Source organism: Trichomycterus rosablanca, chromosome 1, assembly GCF_030014385.1.
Source record: "Trichomycterus rosablanca isolate fTriRos1 chromosome 1, fTriRos1.hap1, whole genome shotgun sequence".
Lineage (NCBI taxonomy): Eukaryota > Metazoa > Chordata > Actinopteri > Siluriformes > Trichomycteridae > Trichomycterus > Trichomycterus rosablanca.
Window position 1 is genome coordinate 80,079,338 of NC_085988.1, and position 14,702 is coordinate 80,094,039.

Here is a 14,702-nt window from a genome sequence, read left to right on the forward strand (position 1 = left end):
TTAGCACTTGTAGAACAGAAAGCCTTGATCCATCTTTACTTGTAAACAACTGAGTCTTTGATAAAGTTTTAGTTAAACCTGTCATGTAGTAAGTTCTAAAATAATTCTTTTTGCTTATTCCATTGCTCCCGTCCCAGCTTTTTAGAAAAATATTGCAGGCATCAAATTATGCATTAAAACATACACCGATCAGCCGTAACATTAAAACCACCTCCTTGTTTCTACACTCACTGTCCATTTTATCAGCTCCACTTACCATATAGGAGCACTTTGAAGTTCTACAATTACTGACTGTAGTCCATCTGTTTCTTTGCATGCTTTGTTAGCCCCCTTTCCTGTTGTTCTTTAATGGTCAGGACTCTCCCAGGACCACCACAGAGCAGGTATTATTTAGGTGGTGGATCATTCTCAGCACTGCAGTGACACTGACATGGTGGTGGTGTGTTAGTGTGTGTTGTGCTGGTATGAGTGGATAAGACACAGCAGCACTGATTGAGTTTTTAAACACCTTACTGTCACTGCTGGACTGAGAATAGTCCACCAACCAAAAATATCCAGCCAACAGCGCCCCGTGAGCAGCGTCCTGTGACCACTGATGAAGATCTAGAAGATGACCAACTCAAACAGCAGCAATAGATGAGCGATCATCTCTGACTTTACATCTACAAGGTGGACCAACTAGGTAGGAGTGTCTAATAGAGTGGACAGTGAGTGGACACGGTATTTAAAAACTCCAGCAGCGCTGCTGTGTCTGATCCAAGGAGGTGGTTTTAATGTTCTGGCTGATCAGTGTATTTGCATAAATGATAAAGTTAAATCATGTACTGTACATGACAAATCACAGTTTCTGTTTTTATTAGCATTTTACCCACAGTGGTAACTTTTGGAAATTGGGTTTGTTTTTTTAAGCTAAACCACACTCCAGGCGCTAGATTAATTAAATGAATTCAATTAATTAAAGTGACACCTCTCTGTGTTTGACACCCTCAGGTAAAAACGCACAAAACAGATGCTAACAGATGCAATTCTCAGTAGATGCTGTTAGCAAATTAATAGCAACATGTCTGTTGTGTTGTTTAATAAGCTCTTTATGCACAAACGACAAACGTTTAGTAAATCAGGTCTTTTTTATTTACTAGATTATAAAGGTTTCTGGTAATTGTGATTTTCTTTAGTTTTCTTTTTTATTTACATTTGAAGCTTGTTTATTAAATGTATTTTTAATGCAGTTATGTCGTTACTAAGCTACTATAAGCAACGGGTTTTAATAAACGATTAACTACAATCATTCTTCAATCAGAACTTGATGGTTTGTCTATATGTACACTATATGGACAAAAGTATTGGGACATACTCCCTGATTATTCGGTTCAGATATTTCAAACACACCAATTCCCATCAGATGTATACAATAAACCATTTAAAATAAATTATATGCCTCTTAATATGTAGCAACAGTCTGGGAAAGGCCATTTCACTTTCCTCCAGTATGACATGCATAATGCTAGACCAATAAAGACATGGTTTGTATATATTTTAAATATATATATTAAAAAAAAAGGCATTGGTGCCACCATAATAATGCCCATGGTTTTGGAATACGGTGTCCGACAAGCTCATTGAAAGGTGTCCAGATATTTTTGGCCATAAAGTGTATTTCATAATTAGTCTCCATGTTTGTATCCATGTTGGTGCTTGTATATTATTTGGAGTTCAGGATTAGAATCAGTACTGTTATGCTATGTTTATATTTTATACATTTTATATTTTATTCTTATATCTACTGTTTATTTTAGATTTTATATTCTATCTTTATACTTTATACTTCATATTATAGTTTTTGAGCACTACTGTACAACAATGCAAATAAAATATTAATCTAGTTATAAATATGTACATTTTGGGGCGTTTGGGTGGTGCAGCAGTAAAACACACTAGCACACCAGTCCTGAGTTTCTTAGCTGCGAGTTCCAATATAAGCTTTGCTATCAGCTGGCCGGTGCCTACACAGACATGATTAGCTACTGTCTGCCTGGTGGGATGACCGGAGTGATTCCTCATGACAGCTTCGATTACGCCCCCTGCTGGCTGCATAGAGATGGTGAATAACGGAGATCAGTGTGTGACATTTCATACTGTATACTCTTCGGTCAGGGTCAGGGTCTTCGGAAGTGGAGGAGAGATATAATCAGGATAATTGGATAAAATTGTGATAAATTGGGAGAAAAAAAGGGGGAAATGCATAAATACAATTAAAAATAAATAAATGTAGATGTTTATTTTTTAAATGGACAAATTACTGGCTTGTTATTTTAATAAAAATGCATTTTATGATCATTTGCTTGATTTTATTTTCATGACAAAAATGTTTTGTGTTTATTTTTGTCTCTTGTTTTTGTATTGAGCCTGTACAGTTTGTACAGGTTCTAAACTGATTGAGTGCAATCGTGCTACATTTGTACATGTAGTTCAACAGTACTTAAGGAAAGACAAAATAAAAGTACACTTTAATGGTTCTGTAGAGTGGTGGTCATTTTGGGGATGTGTGTGTCTGTGATGGAAAGGCATCTGCCTTGCGCCCAGTGATTCCTGATAAAACCAGAATAAAAGACTGATGAAAATAAAATGAAATATTAATTAAACAAATTGTAAAGAATACAACTGACTGTATAAAGGAAATAAAACAGATTGAAAAATATAAATTCCAATCTATAATAGTAACTATATCTAACATTATGGCCGCTTTGGTGGCGTAGTAGTAAATTACGCTAACCTAATATCACTGGAGTCCAGGGTTTGAATCCCCAGCATTGATGTCGGGCAGGCCGGTGGGGTTGGTAGCATGATGCGTATTGCCGTGTGATACTCACCTGAGATTGAAGACTGCAAGTCGAGACAACAGAGCTGCTCCTGCTAGAATAGAATCTTTATTGTCACTATACACAGGTACAATTAAATTTTGTATGGCATCCCTCCAATTAGCAGTAAACATCACAAAAAATTATTTACAGTCTTAAAAATTACAAATTTAAGAAATGTACACTCTGCAAAAGTAATGTACATGTGCATTTATAAATATTAGATACTGTATTTGTGCAAATGCTGCATAGTCCACATGTGAAGCATGGTGTGTGTGTGTATGAATGTGTGCGTGCATGCGCGCAGTATGGTGTGTGTGTGTATGAATGTGTGCGTGCATGCGCGCAGTCCTGTGGTGTGTTCTTTGACTGGATGGGGAGGGATGTGATGGAGGCCACAGCTCTAGGGAAGAAGCTTCTTTAACCTCTTTGTGCATGTTTTTATTGTCCTAAATCGCTTGCCTGATGGTAGCAGCTGAAACAGTGTGTGTCCGGGGTGTGTGGTGTCTTTAATGATGCTGCTGGACTTCTTCTTCGGTTGGCTACCATACAACACGTGAAGGGAACCTGCCGTGTCTGCACTCACTTTATTTGCTAGTTATAACTTTTTATTTCATTTCATTTTGTATATTGTAACGGTCCTTTTAAGTGGTATGAGCATGCTAATTATTGTGTGAGAGAGCGTTCAGACATGGACAGATAAGCATGCATGGTGATTAGCTCGGGTTGTAGCCTGACTGTTCTATTCTACTGCTGCTATTCTGGACTGTGATGAGTGGAAGTGTGGGTGCTCCTATGCCCAATAAATACCCTCCATTACCCTGAACTGGTTGTCTCCTGTGTGTATTTCCTTCGGAAAACAGGGTAAGTAGCTAATCATTATTAGTCTCTCTCCGAGGGAGCTTCACCCATGCTAACTAGTCGTTACACTATGTATGATTTGTGTAAATCCAATTTATTTAAAGTATCCTCCAGGCTACCCAAGAAGGATGGGGGTCCCTGCTGAGTCTGGTTCCTCTCAAGGTTTCTTCCTGTAATTTTAAGGGAGTTTTTCCTTGCCACTGTCGCCCTCGGTTTACTCAACAAGGATTTTTGGTCTGTTGGTTGCTTTGAGACAATGTCTATTGTGAATGCATTTTGTCACCCACACTAGAGTGCATATATGTGAATCAGCCTTGTGTACAGAGAGACACACCCTGATCAACACACTCTTTCCCTGCCTCTGTGCAGGCACCATCAATCAGCCAGCAGAGGTCGTAGTTAAATCAGTTACGAGGAGACCCTATCCGGCTTAATACCCCACCCCTATATGAACATCAGGCCAATCGTTGTTCATGTGGCCGCTCAGCCCAGCTGGATGGCAGAGCTGACATTCGATATGATGTATTCGAGATCCCAGCTCTGGTGTGCTAGCGTGTGTTTTTACCACTGCGCCACCTGAGCGGCTACATTTGACTTGAAATTTCACTTAATACAGAGGAAACCAGAACCACTGCAACACTGACCAGTGGTAAAATATATTAACATGAAATAAAATAATAATAAAAAAGAAAATAACAAAATGAAACCTAGCAATAAAAATGGAGGCTTCAGCGACAGCTTTGGTAGTTTTTTTTTTTTTACATTGGTAGTGTAGATGAGAGAGAACATGATCTTTAATCTCTCTTACCCTCCGATTCTTTCAGCCATGTAATCCAAAGAGGCACTCAATTACCCCCCTGTTACACCTGACAGCCTTGCAGTTTCAACTGTCCGTCAGTTTAGAATAGGACATTCGCTGGGAAGGGTTTCTAAATAAGATAGAAGACAGAAGGTGAGGTTATAAAAATGCGACATCACAAACTGTTGAACGTATAGACTATAGAATGAATAGACATCAAATATAAATTCAGTCCCCAGTCTGCAGTCAAGCTCCTCCACACCAAACTAAGAGACCATTTCTTTATAAATCACACATTTTGTCAAGGCCAAGCCATAACATTTGTGGAATATGAAGGAAGGGGGTGGGGGTCCTGTCATTCTAAAACATTCCTGACATACACTGATCAGCCATAACATTAAAACCACCTCCTTGTTTCTACACTCACTGTCCATTTTATCAGCTCCACTTACCATATAGAAGCACTTTGTAGTTCTACAATTACTGACTGTAGTCCATCTGTTTCTCTACATATCTTTTTAGCCTGCTTTCACCCTGTTCTTCAATAGTCAGGACCCCCACAGAGCAGGTATTATTTAGGTGGTGGATGATTCTCAGCACTGCAGTGACACTGACATGGTGGTGGTGTGTTAGTGTGTGTTGTGCTGGTATGAGTGGATTAGACACAGCAGCGCTGCTGGAGTTTTTAAATACTGTGTCCACTCACTGACCACTCTACTAGACCCTCCTACCTAGTTGGTCCACCTTGTAGATGTAAAGTCAGAGACGATCGCTCATCTATTGCTGCTGTTTGAGTTGGTCATTGTCTAGACCTTCATCAGTGGTCACAGGACGCTGCCCACGTGGCGCTGTTGGCTGGATATTTTTGGTTGGTGGACTATTCTCAGTCCAGCAGGGACAGTGAGGTGTCTTATCCACTAATACCAGCACAACACACACTAACACACCACCACCATGTCAGTGTCACTGCAGTGCTGAGAATGATCCACCACCTAAATAATACCTGCTCTGTGGGGGTCCTGACTATTGAAGAACAGGGTGAAAGCAGGCTAAAAAGATATGTAGAGAAACAGATGGACTACAGTCAGTAATTGTAGAACTACAAAGTGCTTCTATATGGTAAGTGGAGCTGATAAAATGGACAGTGAGTGTAGAAACAAGGAGGTGGTTTTAATGTTATGGCTGATCTGTATATGTTGTAATTACAGCCTTACATTCTCTTTCCCTCCTAATAGAAATAAGGTACCCCACAGAACACGTATCCACTGCTCCAGTGTCTAGTGGCAGCATGCTTTTCACCACTCCATCAAGCATTGGCATTGTGCTTGGGGATGTACAGCTTGCGTGCAGCTGCTCAGCAATGAAAACCCATGGCATGGATCTCCTGGTGCACAGTTTTTGTGCTGATGTTAATATCAGAGGACGTTCTGAACTCTGCAGTTATTGAGTCAGCAGAGTGTCGGTGACTTTATGGACTGTGCACCTCAGCACTCGGTGACCCGCCCTGTAACTATACAAGGCCTGTGACTTTATAACTGAGTTTCTGTGTTTTCTAAAAGCTTCTACTTTTCAATAATACTAATACTAGTACTGCTAATACTACTACTAATAATAAACAGTTCACTTTTCAACATGACAATGACCCAAAACATGCAGCCAAAACAACACTGGAGAGGCTGTGGGGCTCTAAGTCTCTAAATGTCTGTGACTCAGCCATAACACAGATTCAAACCCCATCAAGCATCTGTGAAGAGACCTAAAGGTATTTGTATGACCCTATATACTTTTAACTTTGCAGTAACAGTTTAGGGAAGGTCCTTTTTTGTTCCAGCATGATTGTGCTCTTGTGCACAAAGCAAGCTCTATATAGACATGAAGAAAAGCTCAGTTTTAAGAAACTCCAGTGTCCTACACATATCGCTTTTCCACTAAAAGAACCATGGTTCTTGAACTGGTTCTGTTCAGGTTTCTTCGAACCTTCACCTAAATAAAGTGTAACGTGGCTGAATGTACTAAAAGTACGACACAGAAACACTAAACATCGCTCTGTTATTACAGGTTATAAGTGCCCTGTACTGCCCAAATTCATCGCTCATTGTTTTAGTACAAGCCACGTTACGTTCTATTTTTCACGTTAAGGGTTTATACTGTCACTTATCACTTTTACCTCGTCATATCACACAGTTCATCGCTTTGAAAATATCAGTGAATATCGGCGGCAAACTGGATCGAAATTTAATCAGGTGAACCTTAAAAGATGAAAGTGGTTTAAATTCTACATAGTGTTCTAATGTCTCATGTAAAAGCATCCAAACCTCTACACTGTGACATGCCCACAGATGACATCACGGTTTGCGCTGAAAAACCAAGTATGGTGCCAGATTAGAATGCTAATTCGCTATCTGGAACCTCTTTTTTTTCAGTGGAAACACACAAAACCGGTTTAAAGTCAAGTTTGCGAACCGGAACAGAGCCGGATCCACGTCGGTGGAAAAGGGGTAACAGAGCCCTGACCTCAGCACCACTGAACAGCTTTGAAAGGAACTGGAACAGACCAACATCAGTACCCAGCCAAACAAATGCTCTTTTGACTGAATGGGCACAAATTCCCACAGTCTTGTGAGCAGCCTGGCTATTATTCTAGCTGAAAGAATCAGATAAAGGTAAGTCTATTTTAACACCATTTCTTTTTTAAATAGGATGTCCAACAAGCTCATGGTCAGGTGTCCAAATGGCCAAATACTTAATGTAACTTTAGGGGATTTGCTATGAAAAATGGGATAAACTGCCCAAATCTCTGCCAAAGGATTATTCTAAAAGTATAGAATAAAGGGTCTTAATACTTTTCTGTTTTTATTAATTGATATTCACTTTGGCTTCATGATAGGGTGACCATACGTCCTCTTTTTCCCGGACATGTCCTCTTTTCGAGACCTAAAAAATGCGTCCGGCTGGGATTTTTAAATCACCAAAAATGTGCGGGATTCGGCTTTTCTAGTCTGCACTCGCTATTCTGTGTGTATGTTTTTGCATTGGTTTGTTTTTAGGTCTTTTTAGGAGTGCATCTGTTTTGTTAAAATAAGTCAGATTTTCACGTGCACGTACTAACACAGAGGCTCTTGTGAACACCGTGATGCTGCTGCATTCTGTGGAAATTGCTCAGCAAGCACTAGAAGACACATCTTACTGCTGGGTTTCTACTGATGGGAGCAAGTAATTAAAGTGAATCAAATTAAAGTTAAAAACACTCCTAATAAGTTGGCTGATACGATTGTACAATACATCAAAGAAACTACAAAATAAAGGGATTTTTATTTATAGGTGACAACTGTTTTTTTTTTATTTGTTGTTATTATTGTTTAGGGCTTAACACTGAATGTGAAGGAATAAGATTATCTGACCGTAAAGGCCCTTGTTAAAGAGCAGCTGTACATTTATTAAAGTTCAGTAACACAGCTGGATGGTTATTGACTCATTTGTCAGCTATTTAAACCTCTACCCAAACCAGGCGTCCTCTTTTTTAAAAACCAAAATATGGTCACCCTACATTATGAGGCATTAAGTGTAGGTCAGCTAAAAAAATGGCAGCTCTAATCCACAACACAGTAAAGTGGGTAAAAAATATTCTGCTGATGGTATTTTAAGCCACATGAAAAACATTTTATTTACAAACATGTCGATTTAAAACAGCTTGCCTTGAGCAGAATCAATTTGTCTGTGTTATGTGTGACTGATCCAGAAACACATTAGAGTCCAACATAACAGCGATCTGTGATGATGACACGCCAGCATCAGCTTTCTTACTCACTGCTCGCTGCTCTCTCTGTCCATCTGAAGTGTAAATACAACAGCCCTGATCTCTCCAACAAATTTTTACTCATTTACAGCAAACAAGACGTGACGTGGCAGCAACAGCAAGCATTCTGTCTTATTATATCAAATCATTTATTTACAGTAAAATGTTCGTAAACCTATGACAGAAAAGGAGGCCATGATAAATGTGTACTCAAGGACTATCATTTATTTGGATGCTCTAACTTTTATTAACCCTATCAAACATAACTTTATAATATCTAGCTTTAAATTGTAATACATAAACAAGCATACACTGATCAGCCATAACATTAAAACCACCTCCTTGTTTTTACGCTTACTGTCCATTTTATCAGCTCCACTTACCATATAGAAGCACTTTGTAGTTCTACAATTACTGACTGTAGTCCATCTGTGTCTCTACATACTTTTTTAGCCTGCTTTCACCCTGTTCTTCAATGGTCATGAAGGACCACTACAGAGCAGGTATTATTTAGGTGGTGGATCATTCTCAGCACTGCAGTGATACTGACATGGTGGTGGTGTGTAAGTGTGTGTTGTGCTGGTATGAGTGGATCAGACACAGCAGCACTGCTGGAGTTTTTAAATACTGTGTCCACTCTATTAGACACTCCTACCTAGTTGGTCCACCTTGTAGTCAGAGACGATCAGTCATCTATTGCTGCTGTTTGAGTTGGTCATCTTCTAGACCTTCATTAGTCGTCACAGGACGCTGCCCACTGGGTTATTTTCAGTGTCTAAGTGTCAAAACCTTATTATTTTACATTAGCCTAAAATATATGCAGTTCCACGGAACGCATTAACAGGTTTCTTATACATCCTTATGGGAAAATATACCTTGACACTTAACGCCTTAAAAACTCGACGCCACTCCCAGAACCAACTGACGTTGAGTTTCAAGGCACCACTTTATTATAGATGAGCCCACGTTTGTCCCCAAAATAATGGCCTCATTATATAAATTGTGGACTTGTTCTTATAATCAGATTACAATGTGGACTGGATAAACAAGTGGCCCAGTACTGTTCCATCACTCATTTATCTGGGTCGTATCCTCTTGTACCACTGTACACCAGTCTGCAATGCAAAACGATTTCAATCGATCCACTTACATAACAGGATTGTTTTTGCACAGATGGAAAAAAGACCCACCAGCATGATGGATTGCATCATTTATTTTAGTTCTGACACGTCATCAGTCTCTTGGTTCAGATCTCGGCTCATGCTAATTTTGATGTTAGGATCAGATCTGGTGTCTGATGAGATAATCCAGCTGGGTCCGAGTTTAAGTGTGTATTAAAATGATTTATCACTCATTGACAGACTAATCATGTGTAATGGAATCACCTATTGAGCTGTTTAGAAGATTCAGTGAGCTACTTTGAGCAGTGTGATATACTGGTTATGGATATAATTCTAGTTTTTATCAATAGATCAATATTTTGATGGAGCATCAAATACCCTTACATTTATTAACCCAAACAATAAACAGTGATCTACTTGGAACATAAGTGATTTTCTGCATGCATTTTTTCAGACGTAGCTTAGATACTTTCTGTGCCACAAACCTTTTGCTTGTTTGTTAATTGTGATTTAAACGTCATGTTTTATGCTTTGGTTCCATTAATTACAAGATAGGTAGACAGGTCAATACACACGATTCGCAAGTTAGGTCATTACACACGATTCATCAGTTCAAGTTTACTGTCAAATACTGGGTGTGTAAAAAAACCTAGCGATCTCTTTACATATACGCATTTTACGTCATCCTACGCTCCCGAGAAGAAGGCTGTTCAAAATGCTGCCTAGTAAGGTCCCTTAAATTTGAATGGTATTTAGATCCGATGCTTCTTTGAACTCAAATTCAAAAAGATGGATTGGCCAAATAATCTATAAAAAAAAAAAAAAAAAAAACTAAATAAAGTAAACTAAATATAATAAATAAATAAAACATATGAGGGAACTCAAATTAAAAAAGTTTGTAGACACAAGCCATCATTTAAAAATGGATTGACCAAAAATCCATAGAAATAAATAAATTAATTAAAAATAAATAAATGAAACATGTAAGGAAACTCAAAATCAAAATGTTTGTGGACACAGTCTATCGTTTAAAAATGGATTGACCAAATTCCATAAAAAAATAAATAAATAATTAAGTAAATAAATAAACATACGAGGGAACACAAATTCAAGAAGTTTGTGGACACAATTCATAATTTAAGAATGGATTGACCAACAATTCATACAAATAAATAAATAAACAAATAAATGATGGAACTTAAATTTAAAAAGATGGATTGGCCAAAGAATCTATAAAAAAAAAAAAAAACTAAATATAAAAATAAATAAATAAATAAAACATATGACGGAACTCAAATTCAAAAAGTTGTGTGGACACAATCCATCATTTAAGGATTGACCAAAATCCATATAAATAAATAAAAACATATAATGAAAGTCAAATTAAAAAATTTTGGAGGAACAATCCATCATTAAAAAAAAAAAAAAAAAAAAAAAAAAAAAACAGCCTTCAACTTTGTGGCAACAGACCCACTCTGCTAAAAGTAAAATCTACTCGGACATGGTTTAATTATTATAATGTGAAGATGCTTTAGTGTACTGCACTAAGCCCTGACCTTAACTCACCCTTCTGACCATAAACTGAATATTACTGGTTCAGAAAAATTCATACAGAGACACTTTAAATAATCCGTAGCAACTGAAATGTGAGCTGATACAATTAGACTCTGGATAATTTAATTATATAGCAGCTTTTTTTTTTTTTTTTTGTGCAAACACATCAGCATAAGCAGAACATAAGCAGAGCTATACATTTATTGATTATTTATCACCATGCCAGAGTGACTAAATTAGATCTGACAGGTGTAATCCTGGAGCTGATACAAATCATCTCTGATTGGTTATTGACATGGAAATGAGCTTTAGGGTTAGTGAGACATCATCTGAATTTAGTATAGAGTAAAAAATACTATAAAAACTATGAAGAACTTTCACGTACGCTTAATTAATGTGTTTACACAACCTGCACGAGCAGAGGTTACATCTAATGCACCATCCACTAAATCAGTGCTGTCCAAACACACCCATGTCCTTGCTCAGTGTCCCCACCATCCTCGTACCTCATGCTGCTGATGGTGTTTTTTAGGCTATATGGTTCTATTGTTAGGATGTTAGGATGTCTGATATCTAAGGGTACTCAAGCAGTAATCACTGGAGGGTTTGGGCGTGCTGCCAGCCTCTCTGACACCCTGGGTTCAGGGACGAAAAACTGGGGCGGCATCATCACTGAGAGTTACACACCTGTCCCCCGCCTGCATAACTTTTTAACCTTTGTTTAGAGATACTGGTATTGCTAACACTATGAGAGAAGCCTCCCTGGGACAATATATGTACCACTTTGTGATATGTATGTTTTTATTTTTATATTTTTTCTCTCTATTAACCCATTAAAGTATCACAAAAAGCATCTATCCTCTAGACCAGGTTTTTGTTTTTAACCTTTTTAAAGTGACCCACATTGTGTCCATGATTTTTCAAGAGACCCAGGCAACACAATGCATCTTACTCTCTCTATACAAGATTTAACATAAAGCCTCCACAAAGGGGGCGTTCACAAACTTTTCTGTGGTGTTGTGTGCTGACAATGTTTGATGCATGTGTTAACACGAAGTAAAATGGCAAAATACAGTCGCTAATCTGTTGTTGTTTTTATCTGAACTTACATATTATTTTTTATTTCTACACTACATTTCCAATATATGTTTTGTGTATATTATATTCACTTGTGACTTGACTCGGACTTTAGCGTAAAGACTCGTGACTTGACTCGGACACTAGCCTAAAGACATGTGATTTGACCCAGACTATAGACTAAAGACTCATGACTTGACTTGGACTCTAGACTAAAGACTTGTTACTTGACTCGGACTCTAGACTAAAGACTCATGACTTGACTTGGACTCTAGACTAAAGACTTGTTACTTGACTCGGACTCTAGACTAAAGACTCATGACTTGACTTGGACTCTAGACTAAAGACTCGTGACTTGACTCGGACTCTAGAATAAAGACTCGTGACTTGACTTGGACTCTAGACTAAAGACTTGTTACTTGACTCGGATTCTAGACTAAAGACTCGTGATTTGACTTGGACTCTAGACTAAAGACTCGTGACTTGACCCGGACTCCAGACTAAAGACTCATGACTTGACTTGGACTCTAGACCAAAGACTCGTGACTTGACCCGGACTCTAGACTAAAAACTTGTGACTTGACTCGAACTCTAGACTCAAGACTCGTGACATGACTCGGACTTTAGCCTTAAGACTCATGACTTGACTCGGACTCTAGCCTAAAGACTCATGACTTGACTCGGATTCTAGACTAAAGACTCGTGACTTGACTTGGACTCTAGACTAAAGACTCTTGACTTGACCCGGACTCCAGACTAAAGACTCATGACTTGACTCGGACTCTAGACTCAAGACTCGTGACATGACTCGGACTTTAGCCTTAAGACTCATGACTTGACTCGGACTCTAGCCTAAAGACTCATGACTTGACTTGGACACTAGCCTAAAGACTTGTGACTTGACTCGGACTCTAAACTAAAGACTTGTGACCTGACTTAGACTCTAGACTAAAGACTTGTGACTTGACTCTAACTTTAACCTAAAAACTTGTGACTTGACTCGGACTTTAGCCCAAAGACTCGAGACTTGACTCGGACTTTAGCCCAAAGACTTGTGACTTGACTCGGACTCTAGCCTAGAAACTCATGACTTGACTCGGACACTAGCCTAAAGACTTGTGACTTGACTCGGACTCTAGCCTAAAAACTTATGACTTGACTCGGACTCTAGCCTAAAGACTTGTGACTTGACTCGGACTACAGCCTAAAGACTCGTGATTTGATTCGGACTCTAGACTCAACACTCGTCACTTGACTCGGACTCTAGAGACTTGTGACTTGACTCAGACTCTAGACTAAAGTCTTGTGACTTGACTCGGACTCTAGACTAAAGATTCGTGACTTGACCCGGACTTTAGCCTAAAGACTCGTTACTTGACTCGGACTCTAGAGACTTGTGACTTGACTCAGACTCTAGACTAAAGTCTTGTGACTTGACTCGGATTCCAGCCTAAAGATTTTTGACTTGACTCGGACTCTAGTCTCAAGACTCGTGACTTGATTCGGACCCTAGTCTAAAGACTCGTGACTTGACTCGGACTCTAGCCTAAAGACTTGTGACTTGACTCGGACTTTAGCTTAAAGACTCGTGACTTGACTCAAACTCTAGTCTAAAATCTTGTGACTTGACTCGGACTCTAGCCTAAAGTCTTGTGACTTGACTTGGACTCTAGCCTAAAGACTTGTGACTTGACTCAAACTCTAGCGTAAAGTCTTTTGACGTGACTCGGACTCTAGGCTAAAGACTCATGACTTGACTCGGACTCTAGCCTAAAGACTCGTGACTTGACTCAGACTCTAGCCTGAAGACTCGTAACTTGACTCAAACTCTAGACTAAAGACTCGTGACATGACGCGAACTCTAGACTAAAGACTTGTGACTTGACTCGGACTCTAGCCTAAAGACTCGTGACTTGACTTCGAACTCTAGACTAAAGACTCGTGACTTGACTCGAACTCTAGACTAAAGACTTGTGACATGACTCGGACTCTAGCCTAAAGACTCGTGGCTTGATTCGGACTCTAGCCTAAAGACTTGTGACTTGACTCAAACTCTAGCCTAAAGTCTTTTGACTTGACTCGGACTCTAGGCTAAAGACTCGTGGCTTGATTCGGACTCTAGCCTAAAGACTTGTGATTTGACTTAAACTCTAGCCTAAAGTCTTGTGACTTGACTCGGACTCTAGGCTAAAGACTCATGACTTGACTCGGACTCTAGCCTAAAAACTCGTGACTTGACTCGGACTCTAGACTAAAGACTCGTGACTTGACTCGAACTCTAGACTAAGGACTTGTGACTTGACTCGAACTCTAGCCTGAAGACTCGTAACTTGACTCAAACTCTATACTAAAGACTCGTGACTTGACTCAAACTCTAGACTAAAGACTCGTGACTTGACTCGAACTTTAGCCTAAAGACTCGTGACTTGACCCGGACTTTAGCCTAAAGACTCGTGACTTGACTCAGACTCTAGACTAAAGTCTTGTGACTTGACTCGGATTCCAGCCTAAAGATTCGTGACTTGACCCGGACTTTAGCCTAAAGACTCGTGACTTGACTCGGACTCTAGCCTAAAGACTCGTGACTTGACTCGGACTCTAGACTAAAGACTCGTGACTTGACTCGGAATCTAGAC